The following is a 27,882-nucleotide window of genomic DNA, read 5'->3' as shown; positions in this document are numbered from 1 at the left end:
GGACCAGTCCAAGTCTGTCCTACTGCAGCATTATCACCACCTAAAGATTTCTTACTAACAGCACAACAGGCAAATTCTTAGCTTAGACACATCCTGATCATTATTTTATCTCACTATTTGTCTGCTAGTGTCCAAAAGCCCTTCAGCAGATCAAACCCCATCATTTGCTGCACTAATTGTTGGTTGTTAAAATAAGAACTGCAATTTACCACTTACAATTGAATACCTAATTTGGCAGTTTATGAAATTTAAGAACACATGAAAGCACATCACACATGAAAGGACGGGTGTTTAATTGCTTAACAGAGTAGCTGCTGTGCACAGACTGTGGAGCTGCTGCCCAAGAGCAATCCCTTGAGCCTCTTCCCTCTCCCTTTCAGAAGTGTTAGCTGCCATCCTAGAAGAGCACTCTCCTTCCAGAGCATTTTCAGACTGGTTTCAGTCAGTGTGGAAATTCATACTTACGATTTAAGAGCAAATCAAAGTGATCTTTAAGAGCCTGACACTCCTGGTCATGAAATGAATGACTAGTCTTCCACCGACTTTAAAGCCAGCAGGAGCAGCTTCAAAACAACTCAAAAATGTGAGACTTTAATTCATCAAGAGTGGAATTTGTCACTGCCACTGGCACCTATGAATCACATGAGCTCTTTAACTACTGTTAAATGTGACCTCAGTGACGCACAGGCTTTGGGCTTGCAGTTTGTATAGGAAAACATCACAGATGTTTGTGAAGAGCTGCACTGAAGACTGAAGGCTAGCTCTTCTGCTTTCACAAGCGTGGTCTAATTGGATATGATAAATAGCAAAAATGTAACTGCTTTCATATTTCTGTAGATAATAATGTCAAATTTTCATTTGTTATTGTCCTACTTCTAAAATGTTAATGAAGCATTATGATAAGACCTAATTTTCTCTGTTTAATCTAATCTGGATGCGAGAGGCTCAGAACAGCACAATTATTGTGCTAAAGCATACATAGAAAATTACTAATTACTGATCTCCAAAGTAGAGAAATAGATTTCCAAAGGCACAAAATGTCTAAGGCTAAAATTCTTATTTGCACTGCTAAGAAACCCACCCAGTACTACTAAGTCATTATTATTTCAATATTTCAGGTGACAAAAATAAAATCATAGAAATAAACTAATAATTGCATATAACATTTGAAGTTTCCTTTGTTTCCTCATTCTCATTTCCAGCTTCAGATTCTAAAGTACTATCTTTAAAAATACTTAAAAGTACTTTTGTTTATATTAAGATCTTAATACTTAAGTTCATATTAAAAAAAAAAAAGGATAATATTTAGGATAAATAAATACATCTTCATATTTAAGACTTTATATGAAAGATCAAGGACTGGACATACCTTGCTAACTCAACTTTAGTCTGAGAAACGGAAATGGTAAAGCTTATGCACACACACAAGTTATTGATGGGGTTTTTGCTCTTTATCAGATTAATTACTGAACAGTGCTGGACATTATGCAAGGATAAACATACTGGACCAAATATTTATAGACCAAAAGATTCAATATGAAATGTCAGATATGAAGACTAACACTGCTGCTGCACACCTGAATGCCTCTGCCTGCAGGTACAGAGCCCTGCTCAGATCTCAACCTAAAGTTAATGTTCCCATTTTCTTTCCCAGTTCATCATTTTTGAACCTCAGTGCCATCTATTTTTATTATAAATACGATCCTTGAAAGGCTTCTGGCATGTTGCTGTTAATCCCAAAGAGGATTCAGGGCAACAGACAAGGAGAAAAAGGAACAGCTACTGATCAACACAGAAAACAAGAGTACCCAGACCAAAAAGAAAGCCCTGCAGAGCACATCATTAGATGTGATAAGAGGCATCATGAAATGGTATGCAGGAGAGGGAAGCAAGACACATCAGAAGCAGTTTATACACTGTGCTAATGACTGCTCTGCTACCCACTCTCTCACGCCTCTGCTAATTGCCTGCAAGAGTCATGGCAAGGAGTCTCTCCACCTCTGGCAGGGAACAAAAGCCTCCAGTGCTCTCTACCTTCTACAAGACATGAAGCCTCACATGGAAGAAGGTCTTCTCCACAATGCACATTGTTTCTGTAGATTCCCTTTCCAATGCTTTGTGTCCAACTTACAGGCACTTAAGGTACAGAGAAGAAGCACATAAAAGCATAAATGCAAAGCTATGTCTTTCTCTCTAGCACATAACTGCACTTCACTGGGGAAAATAGAAATGGAGGAGACAATGAGAGCAAATAGAGGATGCAGCAGCAAAGTGAATGCTAGGAAAGACAAACCAGAAGGAACAAGGGAGAAAAATCAGCATTTGGAAGGTTGTTCCTCAGCTCTGGTATCTTCACCACAAGGATAGTTCTACATTGGTCACAGGAGATGTTACGATTAGTTCTTCTTTCTAGGTTATCTTGACCTATGTTAGTATCATAGAAACATAGAATATCTGGAGTTGGAAGGGACCCATAAGGATCATCAAGTCCAACTCCTGGCACCACACAGGTCTGCCCAAAAGTTTAGACGATGTGGCTAAGAGCGCAGTCCAATCACTTTTTAAATTCAGACAGGCTTGGTGCAGTGACTACGTCTCTGGGGAGCCTGTTCCAATGTGCAACCACCCTCTCGATGAAGAACCTCTTCCTGATGTCCAGCCTAAACTTCCCCTGCCTCAGTTTAACACCATTCCTGCCGGTCCTATCACCTGGTGTTTACAGAGAATAGGTCACCTGCCTCTCCACTCCCTCTTGCGAGGAAGTTGTAGACCACAATGAGGTCCCCCCTCAGCCTCCTCTTCTTCAGGCTGAACAGGCCCAGTGCCCTCAGCCACTCCTCATAGGTCTTCCCCTCTAGGCCCTTCACCATCTTCGTCACCCTCCGCTGAACACTCTACAACAGTTTTATGTCCTTTTCGTACTGTGGTGCCCAGAACTGCACACAGTACTTGAGGTGAGGCCAGACCAGCGCAGAGTAGAGCGGGACAACATATGGCAGACAATGCCATGGAAGAAGGCAGAGCTGTGGTACTGCATGTTCAGATGGTACAGATTCATAAATTTGAGAACAAAAGCCAACTCCCCCACCTACCTCCAAACCCTAATTTTCCTGGCTGTGTCCACACTAGGCAAACAGCTGATGTGGAAGCCTGGTGGTATCTTGACATGCCTGGGCAGACACTTCTCTATTTCCTCAGCAATGGACACAGGAGCCACTGCCTCACGCTGTGACAGTGCACACCATCTGGCTGCTCTCAGGCAGAAAGAAGCTTAAGTGATGCCACCACTGAAAATGGAGCTTGTATGTCCTCAACATCACACTTATCATTAGCTCCTGGCTGCTCAGCTCTTAGTACTTGGTAGTTCTGGGCATGGTCAGGAGCAGATTCCTTGGAAAACTTTACAAAGATGTAGTCACATGTGAGCTTAGGGAGCACGTGAAGCAAGTAATAAGCCCCTGTGGGAACAGGCAGACAGCACTTAGTTCACAGACACAACTATCTAAAAAGGTCCTTAGGTGGCCACTGAAGCTCCTTTGCTTGCATTAGACATGGGAGTAAGTTAAAGACTTGCAAATAGACTTCCAACTGAATATATAAGTTAGGGAGTTTTCACTCAGTTCTTCATGTTTAAATCCACTATGAGATGCGCACAATAAATAAATAAATAAATAAATGCCGGGGATAACATTATCCCAAGGAGGTTTTAAACATATTAGTCATCTAAAAATTTGACATGCAGAAGGGGAGAATCATCCATACTTGGAAATTTCTACCAGTTTTATTAGTTCATTTTCCTCTTTGCTTTCCTTCACACATTTACTCATATAGAAAATCTGCTCTTCTCATATAGAAAGTCCGTTGCTTTTCTATTCCTCCCGTTCCTCAAAGGATTCTGGTTCTGCTGCAGTACTTGGAATAAATGAAATCCTATGGAAGTGTGCCATGTAGTCTTGTTACTATATTTCAACAGATGGTAAGCAGTATTGTTCCAAATCTCTGCAGAACAAACTACTATGCCTATATCCTTTTTTTTTTTTTTTTTCCTTTTTTCCGAGGAGCTGGGAGTTGCAGCAAAGCAGCACTTAATGTAATTTTCTTCTATTGTTCCTAGTACCACAACACACATGTAAAACTAAACAAGCAAGATTCTCATTTTGAATGTGTTAATCATTCCTACAGTTGTAGAACAATGAAGATTTAGATTAACTTGTATTTATAGGTATGTATGTTAATCTACTTAAAACACACACATGCACTTGCCACAGATAAGGGGAAGTTAGATACCAATTTCTTTCTCTCATCACTGTACATTGTGGCCAATTCCAGTGGAATTCAGTGTAATGAAGATCACATATCAAGATCTTCAGATAAAAAATAGTAGCAATTACCCAGGCAAGCACTGACTACGATCACCATCTCTTCAAGGGAGCAATTTATAGGAAAAAAGACAATATTCACACACTCATGAATTGAGGAGATAAGGAATGACCAAAGTTTTAAAAAGTTTAAAAGTTTTGACTATGTATGCTACTAGCAGTGCTATAAAACTGCAAAACTGAGCAGGGTGATGCCTGTAATTATATGTTTAGAGTAAAACCTGGGACCTGTTTTGGTGTTAGCTGCATCACAGCACCAGCCATCATCTTCAATGAATGCTGGGATGCACTATACTTTTGTAATCAGGGATACTTGCAGAAAGGAAATGTGTTACAAAACCATACCCAAGTACAGAAGCATGTTTGGGAAATGTTCAGAAGTTTTTTCAAAGGTGTTTGGATGGCACACATCTAGTCAGGGAACAGAAGCAATATCAAAAACCTTATGATAGCAACTCCATATCATGAAGAAAATTCTGATTAACAAACTGTGGATTAGCAGGAATAATAAGTATCACATGAAAAGGTCTCTCTTAAATATGTCAGCAGCACTGACTGACCTTGAATGAAATATATTTAGGAACATAAGGCAACTTAAAGTTATCTCATAAACATGGAAAGGAACTAGAATTATTTTAATGGATTCTTTGCTGTAAAGAAATCATCCAAGGGACTAGAAAACCCCTGCCAGTCATCATTATCAGATGAAACATGATAAGATAAGGCAGGGAAAGCAATGTACCACATAGCCTTGAAAAATGCCTAGGTGCAGACCAGCTGACCTAAGCAATCTGTTCTGGCCTTACAATCTGTGAAACTGTGCCAGCATTTTGCACTTTTATCCATTCTTAAAAGGAGAAACACAGTACTAGGATGCTGGCAAAAGAATTTGGAAGGAGGAAAGAATGGGGGTTCTGTCTATTTATACTATTTTTTTTACAAGGGTGTTATGAGACCACATTTTATTCCTAGTTGGCCATGTATCTTAGGTTTTGCACCAACAGGCATTTGGCATGGTAATTGTCTTTGTTGAAACTGGTCTATCTGAATGAAATAATTCAGTATGTCTTGAGGAAAAATGACTGCCTATAACCAAATGATTGAAAGGGTTGCAGGACTAGAAGAGAACTTTTGAGCAACTGAGTCCAGTTTCAGTCATCACAGACAGGCATTTTCATGTAATCACTTACATAAGCTTATCAAGCCTCATCTTAAAACTAGATATTTTGGCCTTACTTTTCCTACGGGAATACAGCTCCATACTGTCAGTCTTCAAATGGTAAGACATCTAATTTGCAGCTGCAACTGATTTATGGCTGGTTCATACCCAAATAGCATTGTTACAAACACATCATTCTGTTAAACTGGTTCTTCTTGGATCCCAATAGTCTCCTACAGGACATGCTTATAGGACACAACTGCCTTCTCCACCTCCAACAGAGCCATCACTTTACTCTGCTAAGTCAATTTCTTTTGATCTCTTCTGGTTAAAGCTCTCCAAAAGGTTCCTTCCAACCACTGAGATCCTAGTGCAGACTCACGCTGTTATGTCGAGGGTGTGTCCCCCTGGCCCATCCCTTTCTACCCTGCCGGTCATCAAGATGACCCTGTGCCTCTGCACAAGATTCCAGCACTGCTCTACACTACAGATGCTTCCAATTTATGTCAGCCAATTTTATTACCACATTCTTGTCTTTTAAGCCAATGTCATTATTGGAAATATTAAATAAGATCTGTCCTGAGACCAGTCCTTGAGGAAATTGTCTAGCAACCTCTTTCACCCTGATCATTTACCTCACAGCATGACTCATTGTCATCTCTCATTTAAAGAGCTTCTTAACACATCTCAGTTCCTTTAATAATCTCCATCTTCACCATTTTAACTAATAATTTCCCATGTGACACTGCATCAAATGCTTTGCTCAAGGTCAGAGGGATTTGATCTACCGCTTTTGTCTTCAGAATCATGTGGGTTTTTTTTCTAGACACATGAATGAAGATTCTTATCAAACTTCTTTGATAAGACAGACATCAGTATAGTCTGACACAATGTGCTTCTGACCAAACTTTATTCCACTTTATCCCCCTTTCCATTTATCTGCAGTTTTAATTAGTGCCTCTTTCAAAGTTTCCTATATAATCCTTGCACACAAGTGAGGTCAGCAAAGCTCATAAGACACAACAAGATATTTGAAATCCCCAAGAAGATAACGTGATAATTAAGACAAAGTGATAAAGTGGATTTGATGTGGCTGTGGAGGATGTTACCAGATAACTTAACTCCTAGCCTTTAAAGTTATGCAGTTATGCACATACTCCCTAACCAAAGAAGATGGGAAATAACATTAATGAATATCAAGTGGAAAAACACCAACAAAGAGAATTAAAAGCATAAGATATAGCTGTAACAGATCCCTGGTCCCTCTCCTGTATCTATTGATGACCCACTAGGGTGTAATACCTAAACAAGGAAAGCCTACGGTGCTCCTTTCCCACTAGTCTCTACCATCTCCAAAGGTTTGTGGTGAATGAATACATGAGCCAAAGGTGGTATCTGTTTTTTTGTTTTGTTTTTAAATATTCCTTACTGTATTTTTTGTACTGGATTGCTCTGCAGCAAGTTTAAGCTTCCAGCATCCATTTAAAGTTCCAGCATCCATGATGTCTATGGAAAGCCACCCATTTGTTTGTTTTGAGTTCACTATCCATTGATTTCCCTTGATGTTCCTTAATTCTTGCAATAGGAGGACCACTGAACCATCATCCATCTTCACTTTCTCTCTCAGATCAAAGCTGGGTTGGTCTGTCTTCTCTCTCCTTGCCAAATGCTGTTGGGTAACATGCTCTAGCCCTTGCAAAAAAAGCATTTATCACTGTGTGGACCCTATTTTTAAGTGTCTACTTCTGACTCATCAGATAAGGATTGCAGGAACCAGCAAGTTAGCACATGATATTGCAATGTTTAAATACTTCTGAGGTTTTTGCACTCACACCTGACCCTGCAGCCATTCATAAAATCTTTCCTACTTACCTTTAGTTTTTGCACAAGATGTTTTTTCATTTAGCCATTGCAATTACCCAATTAAAGACAAGTTCTCCCCTTCCCTCACTCATTTTTCAGATAGATATCCATTCAGAAAGTCCATCTAAGCCAATGCCTCAGGTAGAAGAGCTTGATCTCACATTCAGTTCAGGAGACCTCCCAAAATCCATCTCAGAGGAAAGCAATTTTGAAAGCAATGAAAATAAAAACTAGGATCTTTTCTGCAGTTCCCAAGAGCACATGTACCCTCCTAGGGGCTCCAACAGGCTCCAGCATGGTCCTGACCTGGCACCTGACAGAGCCTACTTATTCTGTTTGGAGGAAAAGGAAAGGTTGCATCACTTTGGTGCAATTAATTTTGAGGCTAATAAACCTACTGTAGAAATTGCACAGGAGGAGAAGGGAGAATGCCTGTTTTGAGTACTTCCATTAAAGGAAAGTAGGGCATTACTATTACTGTAACGTCACATACACTTATTAACTTATTAGGACATTAATTTTTACTGAGCCATTAAACGAGCAACTGTTACTCCATTCTGCTGAGGTAAGAACTGTGGTTATTTTGTGTACACAAAGAAAACAGTGCATATGGGTTGGTTTTGTTTTGTTTTTACATGAGCATGCAAGCTTTATATTTTCAGCAGCTTTCCCTGACACTGTACATCTGCTGCATTTGCACATAAGATTCACTCTAAAACTTAAACCCAATTTAAAAAATAAATTAAAAAAAAAAAAAAAAACAACTGTAACCAACACCTGTAAGTCATGAAAAGCTTCAAAGTTGATAGTACATCTTAGCAAGTTACCTTGTAAACTTTGTTTTTCAAAACTGTGGTCTTTTTTTTTTAAAAAAAAAAAAAAAAAAAAAAAAAAAAGAAAACTTTTTACTGTGATGCACTTTTCAGGCTTGTGTTTTTGTCCCACAATTGATATCACAAGAGAACATTGCCCTCTGGTGTCACAAAGTGTGGCTTTGTGTTTTTGAGGGTTCCCCACACACACATTCTCACTCACTCCTATTCTTCCTTCTCCATATTCTCCACACTGACAGCTAGAGCTCACAGACAGAAGTCAGCAGAAGGTGTGGAAGGAGTATCTTTCCATGTCTATGGGGAAATTTGTGCACTCATGTAACAATACCCATGGGTATGAAAATAATCTTTTTACACTGCTTTACAGAAAGCTCAAATTAGATCCCTTCAGGTTGGGTGATACTGTTAAATCATAGCTTATTCTTCTTTCTGACTAATCAATCAATTAATTTATTCATCTTTCTGAACAGGTAAGCTTTGGGGGCTTTAAGGTGAATATTAGAATTAAAGCTAACAGAATACTGAAGCAAAGATGTTACAGGCTTCATTACTGCTAGCACAATTTTTCTAGTCATTACCATGTTCTCAGGCATGGACTAAAACCTGCACTGGGGCACAGCAATGATCTCTGCCTAATTGCACATATGCTTGCCCCTTGACACACACCAGCACACAAGGATGAAAGAAAAAAAAAAAAAAAAAAGTGGTAGGAAACAGACATATCACAAACAGAGAAGTCAACTGGTACCTGGGTGTTGAAGAGCAGTAGCAAAAGAGATGGGAAACATTATTGTTTAGGTAGCTGGAAAAGGCGTGGGAGTGATGCAGTTCAACTAACACGGAGTTTAGATCTGTCTGGCCAGCTTTGCAGGCTCTTCTTGCAGATTTGCACTGTGCAGAATAAACAGACAAGAAAAAGTGCGAGATTATTTTCCCCAACTCTTTAATACAAAGATAATTTTTTCCAGTCAAATATTCTGAGAGCTTACTAAAGATACCATTTGCAAAGACACAGTTAACACAATTAGTAGATCTTAATGCCAACTAATTGGTCCACACAAAATGCTTTGACATGTTTCTGTTTTTTGTTGTTTTTTTTTCAAGTAGTGAGTGATGGCTCCAATAGAAAATTCTACTATTTCCATCAGTTACTTGCAGCCACTCTGAGAATGGCAAGGTGTGTGCACCATTAAAGCAGAGGCTAGGGGCTGATTGCAGTGGTGGCCAGATGGTGCTGCTTCTAATTGGCCGACTGTGGCTCCGGATACTGTCTAATTATTACTTACCTGTTTCTTGCTATTTACTGACACAGTGAGATCCTACATCCAGCTTTAGTCTGCCAATAATCACTGATCTAAGTTCAGCTCTATGCACAACCCCTTACAAACAATGGAAACATCTCCAGGAGTCATTTTTCCACCTTTTACCCTAGACACTGGAGGGAAGCACTCCTCTCCTTCCTTTATCTAGAGATAATTACCTAAGACCAGACACATCTAGTTTTGTTCACAGATTTCTGTCTGTTCTGTGGCCTCTTCCCCAAATGCACCAGGCCAGGCTCCCAGTGCACAACCACTGAATCAAAGGTTTGCTGATCACCTGAACACAAGGATTTTCTTCCTAGCCTTTCAACTTTCAGGCTGTCAACTTTTGCACTTTTAATAAAATATAACAACTCACTTTCTCTGCTCTTACAAGAAAATACAAATTGCTCTCTTGAAGAACTGAGGGCTGCCATTAGTTTTTGTGCATCTCCCTATTTGTAAATGTTTTTTTACAGAGATCTCTGCGATCAGAACTACTGAAAGAGAGAAAGTAGAAGGCTGAGATCAGACAGGAAGATCACTTTAGAAATCAGAGAGATTAAAGTCATTACAGAACTTAAATTTGAGAGGAACTTCAAGCTAGACTTCATGGTAAAAGATTACAGAAGAAAAAATATATATTTTTTTCTTTTTTTCTAAGGAAGAAGTATGTAAATAACAGAAAGAGAAAAATTCTCTGGAGGCCATAAAGAAGTAAACAGGGAGATAACCTGGTAAGAAAAAATGGCAGTGAAGCCATAATGCAATTGGCCCCCTTTGAAGGGTGTGAAATTCAATGATAGTCTGAAATTTAGACCGTTGTGGAGTCATGACATAAACAAATACTGTGCTGACAGACATCCTCCAGGACAAATTGCTGACCAAACAAAGCAAATGAAAAAAGGTGGAGCAGCTTTACTGAAATCAGTGACTACCCTCCAATACCAGAAGCAACACTTTCATTTTGCTCGTTGGATTTATTTGCAGTAACACATGGGCGAGACGGGCTGGGCCTGGTCAGTCACTTTTTTTTTTAGAAAAAAAAAAACTGTAAAATAAATATTTCAATGAAAAATTTACACATAAATTATTAGGAGGCTGCCAGCTGTGGTAGCCAATTAGCTGGAAGGTGATGATTTGTCCTATATGTCAGAGAGCCAAAATTTTCCTACACTTCAGTTTTTCTTGCCACCTACTTCATTACCTTTCCTTATTTTTTAGGATTTCCAGTAAATCTAGTGAGACCATTATGTGTCACTCCTGAAAATCCACTGAGTTGCTTTTTTGACTGCACTGACATGAAGTCATAACTATTGCTATACCACCATCAATGGAGTAGTGATCTTCAGCAATTTAAATGATTGCCACATTTCTCTCCAAGCCCTCTGTTAGCAAACATGACTGGCATCACATTTAATGGAAAGGTTCCTTCTTAGTTCCTGCACAGCTGTCTCCAGAGACTGGTTATTCAGCCTTTGCAAATTACCTCTGAAAGCTACCGTCCAGCTGGCTAAAGACTGCTCTGGAGCTACCTTGAACTGTTGTATGAGGTAATTTGCAGACAAGCTGATATCCCATTTCCTCCCTTTACTTGTTTACTAGATTATGAGTTTGAGTACATGTAGCTCATATATGCCTGAGAACAGACATGTGGGAAGAAGCCTGCAGAGAAGAGTATCATTTCTTCAGGGAAAGTAGCATAGTGAGGTTGATCCAGACACTGATTCTGTAAGTGAAATGCTGGATCAGCCACTTCGGACATCAGTCTCAGCAGCCCCTCTTTGTACCCAGCATGTGCACCATCTGCATTTCTTTCTGCACAGCTGACAGAAAAACCTCAGAAGAGACTGGCTCTTATACATTCATGCAGCACCTGGCACAGCAGAGCATGATCAGCATTAAGGCTTTAAGCAGCAGCTATCATAGAAATAATGATTGGTAAAGTAGATTCAGATAGATAATTAAATCCTTTCCAGAAAACCTTCTTCCGTAGCATGATTTCCAATTCCAGTACTTAATAGATTCATTTAATTCCAGAACTAAAGGCCACAGAAACAGCCTTATCATTACTTTTTCATTTTAGAGTTGCTTTAGCACTCACCATGGCTTTGTCTACGTGAGACAATGGAAATCAAGTGTCTCCAGGATGCTCAGAGCTGAACCATCCCTAATTACTGCCACCCAGATCCAGCAGAGCCCCACTCACCACATAAAGACCTGCTGCCTGATGCTAGGTGGCTGTGGCTCCTTCCTGTGGGGCATCAGAGCTAGCACCAGCACTGCTCCTGCTGGAGCCTGCTCTACACGCAGCTGTGCTCAACAGATAAACCCTGCAACTCCCAGCTTCCTGAGACCTCTCTCTCCTTTCTGCCAGGTGCTGAGAGAAGAGGAGATGATGCCTGAGCCCACTGTAAGCTCTCACTGGTGTACTGAAAGCAGTAGGCCCAAATCTCAACGCTGACTGATAGAGCACAACTATTTTCAGTGGAGCTACGCCCATATGCACAAGAGGCAGATCCAATATCCTTCCCAAAATCAAGACCATATTACCCTTTGGTAGGGTCTGCTTAATGGTTGCTGTTGTTAGTTACTGTTACCAACACACTGTCTATTCTTCAGCCTAAAGCTCACTGCTGAACCCAGAGCAGCCTGCTACTCTCTTAACCAGAGCAGTCATTTCAAGCGTATATCCATAAACAGAAATGCAAGAACTGACAGCAGCCTGTCTTTGGGGAAAATCTAGCTTTCATCTCTTGCCTTTAGAGCAATTGTTCATTTTTAGTGTGTTTGGATGTATTAAATATTACAGTATTATATAATACTATTATTTTATTTGAAAAGAAAAGAAAAAAAAAAAAGCAATGTAATCAATCAATAGATATATTCATCTTAATATTTTTTGTCTATTCCAGTGATATTTTGGTCTCCTGGTAACATTGCTTGTGATATGTCATCATGATACAGAGAAAGAATGAAGTTGTTTCACTGGATTCTGAAGCAGCATAAAATCAAGGGAGGGTTACGCGGATTTTGCAAAAATGCACTGCTGGTTGCAATTCTGCCCATGTTCAGAAAACCATGAAATAACGGTATATCAAATTTCTGGCACTTGAAAACAGGAAAACAATCCAAAGACTGTGGCCTTTTGGCAATGTCTACTGGGAAGGTGAAAGTGTTAAAACACGGGACTTCCTTTCTTCCCCCTCTCCCTCTATTCGGATGTTCATAAAGAATCAATGTAACAATTTTCCAGAGTCTAGATCAATGGAAACATGGAAATTAATTGTTGCAGTCACCTCATTACTCGACTGTCAGTGTTAATAGATGTTTAGCACTGCAATAAGAGCAGCAGCAATGTATGATTTCAGCATTGCAGATAAGTGCTTTTAAAGTGATAGCTCACCAAGAGCTGGTGAGCCAGGTGCCTCTGCACCACCAATACAGTTCAGGACTACCATGCCCTACAGAGCTGTAACTCACTAATTCGTTTTTTATACCCATGTTTTCCCCTCTTCATCTCTTGTGCAAAATGGAGAGAGCCCAGTGACATTTCTTCCCCAGCTCCCTTGAAGATGCTGAGAATGGGCTCTCCCCATGCACCTCACAAACCAGAAGACACTTGAGCCGCACACCAAGGAGGAAGGGACAGGGCTCCTTTCCACACAAAGGGCTGGTGGTGAAATTTCAGCAGCACCCCATTCACTGCTGTGTACTGGTGAGATGCTTAGCTTGTGCAAAAATGCAGCACTCCATTGAGAAAAACCTGTGCATTTTAACAAAAGCACTTAAATAAGCAGTTAAACAAATAACAATCCATGGGTTTTTGAAGAACAAAGGTTATTTCTACCAGTCAGAGAAATACAAAAGATCTTGAGGTTTGCTGTCACAGTCTCTTTGGCCTGAAGAAATGTTGCTGCCCATTCAGGGATACAACTGCACAGGGCCAGGCAGGCCACTTCCCAGTTCTTCCCAGTCTGTATGCTCCTGGAGAGAGAAGGAGGGATCAGAGCACCACAGCTCCATGCTGCTGCCTCATATGAGCAGTATGGGCTTGGCAAAACAAACAAACAAAACCAACTTCACTCATAGTTAAAAAAAAAAAAAAAAAAAAAAAAAAAAAAAAAAGAGGGGCATCAACACCAAAAAAAAACCCACTCTACCATCTACATGAATCCAGTCCTGAACAGAACATCTGAATGAATGCCCTTTTTTTTTAATCCTTATTCACTGATTTCCTGAAGATCTCTGGGATGATTTCACCAGGGAAGGCTCATCATTGGCTTACAGATAATTGCTACACTTGGAGATCCCTTCCCAGAGAATAAAGAGAAGCATGCTCAGAAAAGTGCAGCTAATTCTATCCTAATAATAAATAAATAAATAAATAGATAAAAAGACAGTTCAAACCCTGATAAGACAAAGGACATCCTGTTTCACCAAAAGTCAGGTAATGTTTCAGAAGCATAGTCCAAGCTTGTCCAACAAACAGTAAGTTTTATAAACTCATAACTATCAGAACTTGTCTGCATCAGATGAAACATTTTACTGGCATTTGCCAAAGTGGTCTAGGTTTAGTGGCTGTTAAATTGGTACCTAGACATGAAAAGCCTTTGATTTGGAGTTTCCAATGCTGAAGTTCTGTTTCCTCAAGCTAGTTTCTTTGGTCTCTTTCTATTGACTTTGTTCTGCAGACTTCACTTTCTCCCTATCCATCTCTGCCTACAACACTCAAAATATCAGTCGAAAAGGAATTTTGAGTGTCTGTAATTCACTGCGGAAACTTTTCAGACTGCAGAAGAGACAGATGAGACACTAACGCTGACAGTATCAACAAAATAAATCCTTCAGCAGCAATAAATTGTATCAGTGCTTGTTTATAGAGTTTGGGTCTTTTTTCACCTGTCCAAACTGATGGCAACTTATCAAGGCAATGCTACATAGGCTTGATAGTATATTTGCTAGCTGACAGATTTGTAAAGCCAAATGAAACTTTAAGCTTATATAAGAAAGTAACCAACATGTTGTCTCTTTGTTCCCTCTGCCAGCTGCAAACCACACAATGGACAAGGATGACCTCTGTCCAGAGTAAAATATATCATTCCTAAAGCCCTCAGAGCACTACCTACCCCTATACATTTTTCAGTTACAGCCTATGCTCCCAAATCCAGTTTCCACCTCAACAGGCACAGAAGACCCTTAAAAGGACAGGCAGCCATTTCCCAGTAGTGGCAGTAGGACACTCCATCAAGAGGCTGTAGAGATGCAGATGATACTTTGTGGATGGCTGATTTTAGCAAGAACTGAAACCTCTTGAAATCTCCTTGTGGGAGGAGGAAGCAGACATGATTGCCACTGCAGCCTATTGTGTGCTACCTAGACTATATTCTTCTCCCTGAGTTGGGCTCCTTCCTGCACAATAAAATAAAATAAAATAAAATAAAATAAAATAAAATAAAATAAAATAAAATAAAATAAAATAAAATAAAATAAAATAAAATAAAATAAAATAAAATAAAATAAAAAATAAAAAATCTCTTGAACAAAGAAGATCCTTTATTTTGGCTATGTAAAGAATGCTGAGGCTGGACATTAAATAAACTTTTTGGTACAGACGCTATGACTGAAGCACCAATTTAGTACTTTAATGTTCAGCTTTGTATCTTCTTTGAAAGTGAACTCAGAAAGCTGCCTGAGTTTTATCTCTATGAATTTTATTTTTTTTTTCCTGTCTGTGGGGAACAGAAATGGCACGATGCCTGTAGCCTGTGATGAACGTTAGCAATGTAAAATACTTCAGTATCTAATGTCTTTGGAGGCTCCATTTACAGATTTTCATGCTTTGGCTAAATACAGCCAGGAATCTACTATAACTAAACTTTCACATGTCTAAACTCTGCCTCCTGTGGTAAAATATCCCTGTGACTGCTAGCAATTAAACTCTTGAACAGGGAAAGAAAGAAATATGTCTGGTGCTTTTGGCGCTAGGCAATATGACAGCATAAACTTCAGAAAATACTCCTCTACTGCAGTTATGGCCATTGATATTTATCACTAACCATTTTCAAATATGCTGTGGTATTCAACGTGGAAAAATGTTACGTCAGACAGCATCAGTTTAACATAATGGTAAAAAAATAAATATAACCATATGCTACCAAATGAATAGTCAGCAGAGACTGCTGACTTTTTGCATGCTAAAGCCCATGAGGTAGACTGTCTTTCAGAGGAAAGGTGGAGTAGGACAACCAGGACTTGTAACGCTGGTGCACAACTGATACAAAACTTGCGCCTTCCCAGCCTGAGCTCATAGAAAGGAGTAATTTATTCTACGCCAGCAGCAAATTATGGCACCCACCTTGTCTGTTCTAGGTGGGAAATAGAACTCATGTTCAGGTATTGCCTCAGAGCTAATTCCTCAGCACTTAGGTCCTCCACAGCAAACAAAAGAACTAAAACTCCTCTGGATCACAGGCTTCAGAAATTGAGGAAAAAAAAAAAATTAAGGGGACTGAAGCAGCAGTGAATCTGTAGTAGTAAAAAGAGATTTTGACTCACCACTCACCTTTCTGGCTGCTGCTGGTTGATACTGCATGATACTTTGTCATTTATGTTGTGTTGAGGATACCTGCACGGAACAGAAAGTCTGCTGTTCAGCACGTCTTTATACACAAATTAAAAATAAATACTGTAATACTGACAATTTTGGAAGATGCACTTGCCTGAATGTGTTTTAACATTCAGATTTGCATTTCATTTTTTTCCCCTTTGATCTTCAGTTTCATTACTATACCATTACATATAAATGTACTTTTTCTGATTTACTTATTTGGTTGATTTTTTTGGAGGTAATCTCTTGTAATGTACTCTATTTCAAAGATGGTTTGGAATCAAACCATTTTGTGGCTTTTTTTTTTTTTTTTTTGTATCAGTAACCTTCAGACATTTTTATACTTTTATGTGTATTTCTAAATATAGTTTATTCCAGATTTCATTTCATAAAAATGGGTGGTTATTAGCATTACAGAGGCAACATGTCTACCAAGTTGACTGCAACAAAGATAAATGATCCGTTCTATGCTGCACAAACTCTCTCCTTTATACAAACACACACTTATATGTGACTATCTAAGTTCATTTCAATAATTTGTGATAAACAGTGAAAATGGTGAAAGTGCTCATCATCCTGACATGCGGTGGCTAAATAATGAACTTATTTAAATTAAAGAATCATTGAAAAATGTTTTTGTTGTTGTTGTTGTTTGTTTGTTTTTTCATTTTTAACTGTAACCTGGCTGGATAAAAATGCACCATAATTGCAAAAACATTCTGAATACAAATTTTCTTATGTGTTTTCCAGTGAACAACACAGCAATATTGCCATTAATTTCAAAGATGAACAGTTTTGATGAATGTTCTGGTTCTGTTTTTTTGTAAATGCAAACCAGACACAAATAGGAAGGGCCTAACAGGCAAGCAAATAAACCTCTAAAGGTAGGCAACTTCAGGCAAAATTATGAAATTATGCTACCAGCAGACTTACAGTAAATACCTGTTACACACCTCTCCATTTATATTTATATATTTAATCAAAACCACTACATTTAACATAATTCTTGCCTTGTTCCACATGACTCAATGAGACCAGAGATGAGGAAGGTGACTGTCAGCATTGTGCTCCATCAATCCCTGGGCTGCCAACAAATGTGACGAGTTCCCTCTGGTGCAGCAGCCTCAGGAGGCTGTGTTACCTGCAGGGAATCACTGCAGGAGTCCACACTGGGTGTGCTGCCTGTCCCAAACCTGCTGTGGGCACGGGAAAGAAAAATACACACTTAAGGCATAGAAAAGTCTGTTTTTCAGATGACATAACGCAGACTTTCAGGCCTCCATACTTGCATAAATTAACTCAAGATGCCACAAGAAAGCAAGGTTGTGGTAATCAATTAATTATGTCTAAATTAGCCTCATTAGTTCAAAATATTATTTTTTTTTTGCCAGCTCTGGAGTGCTGTCACCTTGCATAACAGAGAGAGATCAGTTACACAGACACAAACATGTATACACAGCATATATAAATCTATACATGCTATGTATGTGGTATAGTTATAACTGTCCACATTTCTACTGTTTTTGTAACCTTGGCCTTAAGCTACCTGAAGTTTTGACATGGACAGGTCTGGGGTACATTTCTGAGCAAATGAGAAATCAGCACGTGTTTAAGCATTAATTCTTCTTTATGCCCTGGAGGTAGCAGGGGAGAAGGGGAATGACTTAAGCTAGCATTCCGTGTTTCTACATGGATCAAGAATAGTCGCAAAACTAGGCAGAGGTTTCTAATTAGGAGAAAAATAAATTTCTTGACTAGATGCCAATAAAAATGATGAGAACAAACAGCATAACTTCCTAAACAAATGGAAAATAAAATGAAGAAAACAATTCCAGCAGAATTATGCAGCATGATAAACCATGGCAGAATAGAGCTGGGCTTTGTCACAGGTGTTTTCTAGTCCTGGGAGCAAGGCTCTTAATGCCAACACTAACTCAGAGACTTAAAGATGTGTCAGGAAGAGCAGCAAAGAGAGCTCTCTGCATATGCCAAGGGAAACATCACTCTATGCTTGTTGTTTCCTATGCTCATTCCTCAAGTGTTCAACACTATCCCCATCAGAGACCAGGCTTGAGGGAAGGTGAAAGCCTAACTCAAACCACCACAGCCATCACTGCATTTTTATTCTGTTGACTCCATGAAGATCTCTATTCTGACTTTTTTAAGGTGGTTAAAAAATGCATACGGTCCATAACTGGAAATAGACCAGAAAACACTATACCTAGTTTGTGTCCATTCATTTGTCTTCATTTCAGTTACAGAGACAAAACTTTCCGTACAGTACCATGCCTCGGGTCATTAGGAATGAGCAGAAGTAAAAGTCGCATTCTTCCACAAGGTCAGCCTTGCTGAACATTGCCTCTTGGATACTGAACTAAGAGCTGTGACCACTTTTCCAGAGGTGCCTTTTTAATATGTATCTATCCCTATTGTAAAAGTATTATGCTGATATTCATGAATTTGTTTTGCCTCAGGAGGCCAATTGTGTCTTTTTTTTTTTTTGATTGCACTATTATGCTTATTTAAATATTATTTAAATTCACATCTCATCATCCAAATATAACAAAGCCTACAAGTGAATATAAGATGATATAGAGCAAGCTAAAGTGATCTTCAATTTTTAATCCCCGTCTTCCCATCCTAAACAAAAAGGATGAATGTGTCTTCAGCAAGTGAAACATTGCTGTGGCATTATAAATTTCCAGATGGTACTAGCAATAACTGAATGAGTTCATATCTCTGATGTAACTCCCATCAAATTAACAGCACTACACCAGGCATAAATTTGCCCTAGACCTGCACAAGTCAAACACAGAAAAATGTAGTAACATCAGTTTGCTGAACCCTATTCATTAAAAAAATAAAATACGGAATTTCCTAAATTCATTTTGTAAATTACTCCACCAATATGTAACAAACTTCAGTTATGCATTTTGTGTAACTTAGTAGCAGCATGTAATTATATGTATTTATTTCATTACAACTCAACTTATAATTGTACGTATTGTTGTCTAAATTACCTACATAATATTTCTATTTATAATATAAAACACCTAGCTACACTAAATATTATGAGGTGTGGGGCATTGTTTTGGTTTTGTTTGTTTGTTTCCTCTAGTGACCGGACTTTACAGAAGGCATAGTCATAAAAGTAGAGAAAAGAATTCTGAGCTTAGCTGAAACATCTAAATCACTGAGATTCTTACCACTGACAACAAAAAACTTCACAAAGGGCTGTAAAACATAAGTCACAGAATCACAGAATTTTTCACAGAATCACAGAATTTTCTAGGTTGGAAGAGACCTCAAGGTCATCGAGTCCAACCTCCAACCTAACGCTAACAGCCCTCCACTAAACCATATCCCTAAGCTCTACATCTAAGCGTCTTTTGAAGACTTCCAGGGATGGTGACTCCACCACTTCCCTGGGCAGCCTGTTCCAATGCCTCACAACCCTTTCTGTAAAGAAGTTCTTCCTAACATCTAGCCTAAAACTCCCCTGGCTCAACTTAAGCCCATTCCCCCTCGTCCTGTCACCAGGCACGTGGGAGAACAGGCCAACCCCCACCTCTCTACAGCCTCCTTTAAGGTATCTGTAAAGAGCAATAAGGTCACCCCTGAGCCTCCTCTTCTCCAGGCTGAACAAGCCCAGCTCCCTCAGCCGCTCCTCGTAGGACTTGTTCTCCAGGCCCCTCACCAGCTTCGTCGCCCTTCTCTGCACCCGCTCAAGCACCTCGATGTCCTTCTTGTAGCGAGGGGCCCAAAACTGAACACAGTACTCGAGGTGCGGCCTCACCAGAGCTGAGTACAGGGGGACGATCACCTCCCTAGCCCTGCTGGTCACGCTGTTCCTAATACAAGCCAGGATGCCGTTGGCCTTCTTGGCCACCTGAGCACACTGCTGGCTCATATTCAGCCGACTGTCCACCATCACTCCCAGGTCCTTCTCTGCCTGGCAGCTTTCCAACCATTCCTCTCCCAGCCTGTAGCTCTGCTTGGGGTTATTGCGCCCCAGGTGCAGGACCCGGCACTTGGCCTTGTTGAACTTCATGCAGTTGACCTCAGCCCATCAGTGCAGCCTATCCAGATCCTCCTGCAGAGCTTTCCTACCCTCAAGCAGATCGACACACGCACCTAACTTGGTGTCATCTGCGAACTTACTGAGGGTGCACTCGATGCCCTCGTCCAGATCATCGATGAAGATATTAAAGAGGACCGGCCCCAGCACCGAGCCCTGGGGGACGCCACTAGTGACTGGCCTCCAACTGGACTTGGCTCCATTCACCACGACTCTTTGGGCCCGGCTATCCAGCCAGTTTCTAACCCAACGAAGCGTGCGCCAGTCCAAGCCAAGAGCAGCCAGTCACAGACATGAGATACAAACTAGGAGCAATGTACACAGAACAATGAAAATACATCTAGGTTACAGGCAAAAAGCAGCAAGAGCATGGAAATTGTACCCTAGAAATATCAGCAAATACAATGCCTTTGGCAATAATAGTTGAAAAAGGAAAAGTCACTATTATCGGTAACGCTTCCAAAACTGTTTTCCCTCACAATTCACAGCATGGTATTTTTGGTATTTTTCCTTCTGCTCCCAACAGGTAGCATCGCTGGAGATAGCCCAAGAAGTCCACATTTGGTTTGACAAAATATTTTATTTCCCCACCTCACCCACACCCCCAAGAATCCAGCTGGGCAGACTTCACAGAAAATTCTGGAAGTCAGAGGTAAGCAGGTGTGGCTGAAAAGCCATCCCTGCACAGCCTTGAGAAAGGCCAGCAGATGTACAATAACAATCATCATGAATGATGTTTTCAGCACAGCTCATTGCTGGTCTAACCCCTCACATAAATCAATGGGAATTTCATAGCATTGCTGAAAGCTATCGAAACTCATGGCTACAATTTCTGTAAAGGCCTTTGTAGGAAAGGGAAGAAGGCCTTTCCTTGTAAGATTTAAAATTTCTAGTCTGCTTCATGGCAGATCCTGCCTATAAAATCAAGATCATCCTTGATGGGATACCACATTTCTGTGCTAAAGATAAAACAGATGGTATTCATCACACATATTAGCTGTCTGAAGGCTCAGCATCTAGTCTAAGCCCAACATCAATACAATGAACATATAGACTCAGTAAGGAGCAATTGAAGCTTCCATTGCAGTTACTGAAAAGCAAGATGCGTTTTCAAAAGCAATTGATTTCAACCTTAGATAGATGTCTAAGGTACATGGGATGAATTACTCTCTCAAGGTTCTTCTCTTTCTCAACCTCACAAGGAATATAAGTGATTTTCTTAGACTAGACACATTTTACACAGACAGAATTGGGAAAGATGGAGTGGAGGGTTTTCAGTGGAGGCAGATATTTTCACATAGTGTTTTTCTTATCATCTCACATGTATTTTTTATTAGGATATTACTTGGGTAATTTAGCTTTGAAATTTCTCCAGTTTTCAGACCTAGTGTGCTTTGTTTTGTTAAGACCATTTTCATCCAAGATTTCACAATATAAGCATTTTTCCTTGTCCTCCAGAAGTACCTTCAGGAAAGGTCCACAATGTTCCAAGCTCAGTTCACACGTTAAAGAATTCTCTGTTCCCTAGAGATTGCAGCAAAATGCATGGTGAGGAACAATAAGGGAAGATGAACACCAAACAGAAAAAAAGGCTCCAGCAGGACCTCATTGCAACTTTTCATTACTTGAAGAGGGCTTATAAAAAGATAGAGAGCAACTCCTTACTCAATCAGATATTTACAAGGCAAAGAAGAATGGTTCTAAACTAAAGGAGGGGAGATTTAGATCAGAGATTAGGAGGAAATTCTTTACTCAGAGGGTGGTGAGGCACTGGAACAGGCTGCCCAGAGAGGTTGTGGATGCCCTGTCCTTAAAGATATTCAAAGCCAGGTTAGATGAGGCCCTGAGAAACCTGATCTAGTGGGTGGCGTCCCAATTTATGGCAGGAGGGGTTTGAACTAGAGGATTTTTGAGGTCCCTTGCAACCCAGGCCATTCTATGGTTCTTCTATGAAATATAATAATATTTCTATAATTTCTATAATAATATTTCTTCTATGAAATATTATAATAAACACTGTAATCATTATTGTATCTGGAGAAGCACAATTCACAGCCCAGCAGGTTTCGCCCCATGCAGACATTTACATGGCAAGATGGCAAGAAAATTCCAAGGAATTAGACACAAAACTGCTATTATAGATGACCAATTTTTTGTCACATTGGAAATGTGGATTTCATATTTATTCTGACTATAGAGCTTAATGCAGTTCAGAAAACAAAAGAACCAGATCTATCCCTCATTCTGCTGACTAATAAAGTTCCTACAGGACTGAAAAAAAAAAAGTAAATAAATAGATTTTTATCAGGGTTCCCATTTTCACTTAGGTATTTCTGAATTATTCTCTTGACCTAAGTCCTAAAGATATAGCAATAATATATTGTGAGATAGATTGACATAGATCAATGTATCAACAGATGGGTAGATAGATCAATGGACAGATGGATATAAACACACCTATCTGGAAATAAATCTAGGACATATTGTCAATATCCTTATTAGACTAGGTTGTAGACATTTTTATGAGTGTATCTACATGCAGCTCTGAGATCTTATCTCAAACTTGATCTCTAAATCTTTCTAGGTATGCTCAGTACCAAGATTTAGAAAGCTGGTATCCAAACATTACCTGTCACAATACTTGTTTTTCAGTCATGGCTGAAGGCATATTGTACTATGTCTAAATATACAGTTCTCAGGACTGCACGGTGAGGAGGGAATTATTAAAATTAATGGAATTTATATTTGTACATGGGAAAGAATAATTGCTTACTTCACGAAGTGCTGCAAATGATGAGTGACTTGAATATTATGTTAGTGAATATTTACAACATAGCGGATAATTTTGCAATTACAATTTTTGATGACATTATTAAAGCTAGGTCACTTATTGCACTAATCTCTTCTGTTATGCCTCCTGGTATAATTACATTAGTTACTAAGTACAGTGGTTTTTAAAGAAATTATGCCTGCCGTTAAATATTTCACCCTTACCTATAATGAGATCAGCATTAACAAGCTGCTAGCAGTACTGTAGGAAGATTCGATCAACAATGAATTAGAGCATGGAAGAGATAAGTTACAACTAATTTATTTTTAACCATCCTTTATTTTTATCTTGTGAAGGTTAACAAAATGCATGTTTGAAAAGAAATATTTTTTCAAGTATCCATATACAGCAAATATCCACATACAAAAATAAATATTAAGGGAACACTGATACTTCTTCTGATTCTTCCCGTATGTACAATACATTGCACCTGCCTCAGAATTTTCTTCAAAAGCAGGAATACTATTGTGCATTAAAAAAAAAAAAAAAAAAAAAAAAAAGCTGTGGAAATAATGTGCTGTATTTGGAAGTTAAGAAAAAAAATAAAACACTTGCAAGACATTTTAAAGAAAAACATATGGGTAAAGGTTCAATCAGATATCGAAAACAGATAAATCAACAGGAAATAGAGATTTAGAGATATAGCCTTTGCAATGGAATGAAGCGGATGCTGTATTTCCTTACAGATACATGAATTGTAGTGTGTAAAATACTAATCCTGGGCAGGAGCAGGCACCAAGAAATCCAAAACCCACAAAGAAATGAGAGGAAAATATTGCTATTAAGGTTAATAAAAACTAAAGTGGGGTAATGACTCACTGCAGATGTATTGGATGAAGTTGAGAGACTGAGATGTATCACTGAAAATAACTATTAATGTCAATAAGGACATAATTTGAAACTGTGTTTCTCATAAATCTCACAGACTCTAAGCTAGTAAGATCCCTTTAGAGAGACAGATCAATGAGTTTGATTATTGAGGTTATATCAGGAATTAAAGAAAATTGCATGGATTCATTCAGGTGAGAAGAAGATGGGTAAATTATTGTAAGGGTTACAAGAATTGGTGTTTCTCATACTCAGAGAAAAGTATAGCAGATACTGAAGAGAAACTTCAAAACAGCAATAGCCCTGGACCAGACCCCTGCTCTAGTGAGTCCAAATGGGAGTTCTGCCACTGGCTTCAGGCAGGACAAGGACATCCTACGCATGTCCGCACGTGCACTCGTGAATATCTGCACAGTAAGCAACACACTAGAAATGCTGCCCAAGGACGTAAAGTAAGGGTAAGCTATAAGACCATAACAAGTAATTATTAAATGCTTATTCTCACCATTTTCATTTATTCAAGGCCCTCAGCAAAGCAGAAAGTCAGTACATAAATGAGACACAGAAAGCTTCTCTACAGACCATGGAAGCAAGCTCTATCACTTGTTCATTTTCACCTTTCTTAAGCCTGACTGCCTCACCAGCAAGGGGCTACAGGAGAGCACAGCAACTCCTCACACCCTACCCATACATACACTGTGAAAATCAGAAATCTCAATGGATTGAAGTGAAGTTTTGATGTTTAAAGATTGAAAAGCTCTGTTTTACAATAATTATTTGTAATCACAGAATCACAGAATTTCTAGGTTGGAAGAGACCTCAAGATCATCGAGTCCAACCTCTGACCTAACTCTAACAGTCCCCACTAAACCATATCCCTAAGCTCTACATCTAAATGTCTTTTAAAGACTTACAGGGATGGTGACCTGGGCACTTCCCTGGGCAGCCTGTTCCAGTGTCTGACAACCCTTTTGGTAAAGAAGTTCTTCCTAACATCCAACCTAAAACTCCCCTGGTGCAACTTAAGCCCATTCCCCCTCGTCCTGTCACCAGGCACATGGGAGAACAGGCCAACCCCCACCTCACTACAGCCTCCTTTAAGGTATCTGTAAAGAGCAATAAGGTCACCCCTGAGCCTCCTTTTCTCTAGGCTGAACAAGCCCAGCTCCCTCAGCCGCTCCTCGTAGGACTTGTTCTCCAGGCCCCTCACCAGCTTCGTTGCCCTTCTCTGCACCCGCTCAAGCAACACGATGTCCTTCTTGTAGTGAGGGGCCCAAAACTGAACACAGTACTCGAGGTGCGGCCTCACCAGAGCCGAGTACAGGGGGACGATCACCTCCCTAGCCCTGCTGGTCACACTGTTTCTGATACAAGCCAGGATGCCGTTGGCCTTCTTGGCCACCTGAGCACACTGCTGGCTCATATTCAGCCGACTATACACCATCACTCCCAGGTCCTTCTCTGCCTGGCAGCTCTCCAACCACTCATCTCCCAGCCTGTAGCTCTGCTTGGGGTTATTGCACCCCAGGTGCAGGACCTGGCACTTGGCCTTGTTAAACTTCATGCAGTTGACCTCAGCCCATCAGTGCAGCCTATCGAGATCCTCCTGCAGAGCTTTCCTACCCTCAAGCAGATCGACACACGCACATAACTTGGTGTCATCTGCAAACTTACTGAGGGTGCACTCGATGCCCTCGTCCAGATCATCAATGAAGATATTAAAGAGGACCGGCCCCAGCACCGAGCCCTGGGCGACACCACTAGTGACCGGCCTCCAACTGGACTTGACTCCATTCACCACGACTCTTTGGGCCCGGCTATCCAGCCAGTTTCTAACCCAACGAAGCGTGCGCCAGTCCAAGCCAAGAGCAGCCAGTTTCTTGAGGAGAATGCTGTGGAAAACGGTGTCAAAAGCCTTGCTGAAGTCAAGGTAGACCACATCCACAGCCTATCCCTCGTCCAACCAGCACGTCACTTTGTCATAGAAGGAGATCAGGTTCGTCAAGCAGGACCTGCCTTTCATAAACCCATGCTGACTGGGCCTGATCGCCTGCTTGCCCTGCAAGTGCTGCGTGATGACTCTCAAGAGGATCTGCTCCATGAGCTTCCCTGGTACTGAGGTCAAACTGACAGGCCTGTAGTTTCCCAGGTCTGCCCTCTGGCCCTTCTTGTAGATGGGCGTCACGTTTGCTAGCCGCCAGTCAACTGGGACCTCCCCTGATAGCCAGATGAAATAGCCATAATGAAAGATAAAACTGTATATAAGTACTCCCAGATATGAATTAAAGATTTTTCAAATATTTTTTTCCAAGGATTTTCAAAGATTTTCGACTTTATAAAGTTAAGCTTGAGGCTCTGCATGGATAGATTACACAAACAGAAATTGATGTATCTAGACAGTCATTGCTGGCCCAAAAGACAACTTAAAATCATCATTTGTATATTTATCGCATGTTCAAAGATTCTCAAGTAGTCTACCCTCCTTAAAAAAATGAATAAATAAATAAATAAAAGTGTGAAACTACTTCCTGCAGCAGCATTTCTACTGCACGAGGCAGTATTACACTCTCTGCTGCATTACATCCACCTTCCTGTAGTAGAACATAACTGATTTCCATGGGTTCTTACTTCATTTCAAATGCATACAAATGCATACAAAGAGCCATAAAGGTATATGTTGCTTTGTGAGAGGGAAGCCATTGAAATCGCACAGGGTAAAATGATATTGTGGACAATAAATTAAAGCCTGACAGTCTGTCCAGAGTAAGGAAGTAATGATTTCATTCAAAGCTAGAAAATTATACTAACATAAAACTGCTGTTATTCCCTATAGGGTCAGCTGAGTCTGGTTTTAGTAGGAATTTTATTGCCCTGAAGAGACCAGAATTAGAACGTAAAATGATGTTTTGTGCAGCATTTAGGGAGTAAATATTAAATATATATATATGAAGGGAAGGGAAGGGAAGGGAAGGGAAGGGAAGGGAAGGGAAGGGAAGGGAAGGGAAGGGAAGGGAAGGGAAGGGAAGGGAAGGGAAGGGAAGGGAAGGGAAGGGAAGGGAAGGGAAGGGAAGGGAAGGGAAGGGAAGGGAAGGGAAGGGAAGGGAAGGGAAGGGAAGGGAAGGGAAGGGAAGGGAAGGGAAGGGAAGGGAAGGGAAGGGAAGGGAAGGGAAGGGAAGGGAAGGGAAGGGAAGGGAAGGGAAGGGAAGGGAAGGGAAGGGAAGGGAAGGGAAGCAGATCTTGTCCTTTAATTTAAAAAAAAAAAAAAAAAAAAAACACACACAAAAAAAAACACTGAATAAGTAACAATGAAACAAAAATCCTAAATTCAGTCACACAGCAAACCACAGGCAGTGCTGCAAAAATCTCTGAAATTTACCTTCAGCCTTACCTTTTAAAAGAAGACGCTAATATGATGTACAATACAGACACAGATTTAACTATTTCCCACTATTTTCTGCCATGTTTACACTTGAGTGAGAAACATTTGAATTGATTCTCTTCTTAAAACCTCAGGAGATTGAAAAGCTTTTAAAGAAGGCTTTTTGCACACTTTCTAATATTTGTTTTCATGTCTCTCTGCGCATCTACTGTATATCTTCATTATTTTTTAGCAAGATTTTAACTGACAGCCACCTCAAGACTACTTAAATAACAAGGTGAAAAAAGAACGGTTACAAAGAGCTGACTTCACACTTGATCTCCCATCTCTCTTTATACGTGTCCAATGCCTTTTCGTGTTCATTTGAAATTGAGGTAAGTAAAAATTCTGTGCTTATTCCTTATCTAATCCTTTTATATGGATGGCAATCCTTCAAAGAAAGGACTAAAAAACTGTACAGTGTTTTAGAGATACTGATACTGTTTGGTATCCTATTCTAGGAAACTTTACTAACAATAGATTTACTGCAGCACACTATGACCCATGATTCTTCAATGTAGACACTGCTGGTTTCTTGTGGTTTTGTTGTTGTTGCTGTTGTTTTGTCTTCTGCTTTTATTAC

At 39.9% G+C, this 27,882-nt stretch overlaps 1 protein-coding gene across 3 annotated transcripts in view; it reads right to left on the bottom strand.

Moving 5' to 3' along the window:
• LOC311433862 (uncharacterized protein) overlaps nt 1–27,882 on the bottom strand; it is a 443,722-nt gene that overhangs the window by 35,690 nt on the left and 380,150 nt on the right. The window contains exons 4-6 of one of the 3 annotated variants that reach the window (XR_014690994.1): nt 17,156–17,341; nt 16,101–16,163; nt 8,983–9,125 (exon numbers count right to left, since the gene is read on the bottom strand). The exons of 1 other annotated variant lie outside the window; for it this stretch is intronic. The gene's annotated coding sequence lies outside the window, so the exon portion shown is untranslated. The remainder of the gene's footprint in view (nt 1–8,982; nt 9,126–16,100; nt 16,164–17,155; nt 17,342–27,882) is intronic. One more of the 3 variants, XR_014690995.1, reaches the window with a different exon arrangement.

Source organism: Aythya ferina (genome assembly GCF_964211825.1).
Source record: "Aythya ferina genome assembly, chromosome: 3".
Lineage (NCBI taxonomy): Eukaryota > Metazoa > Chordata > Aves > Anseriformes > Anatidae > Aythya > Aythya ferina.
Note: the sequence above shows the minus strand (reverse complement) of the source record. Positions and strands in the feature narration are given on the sequence as shown.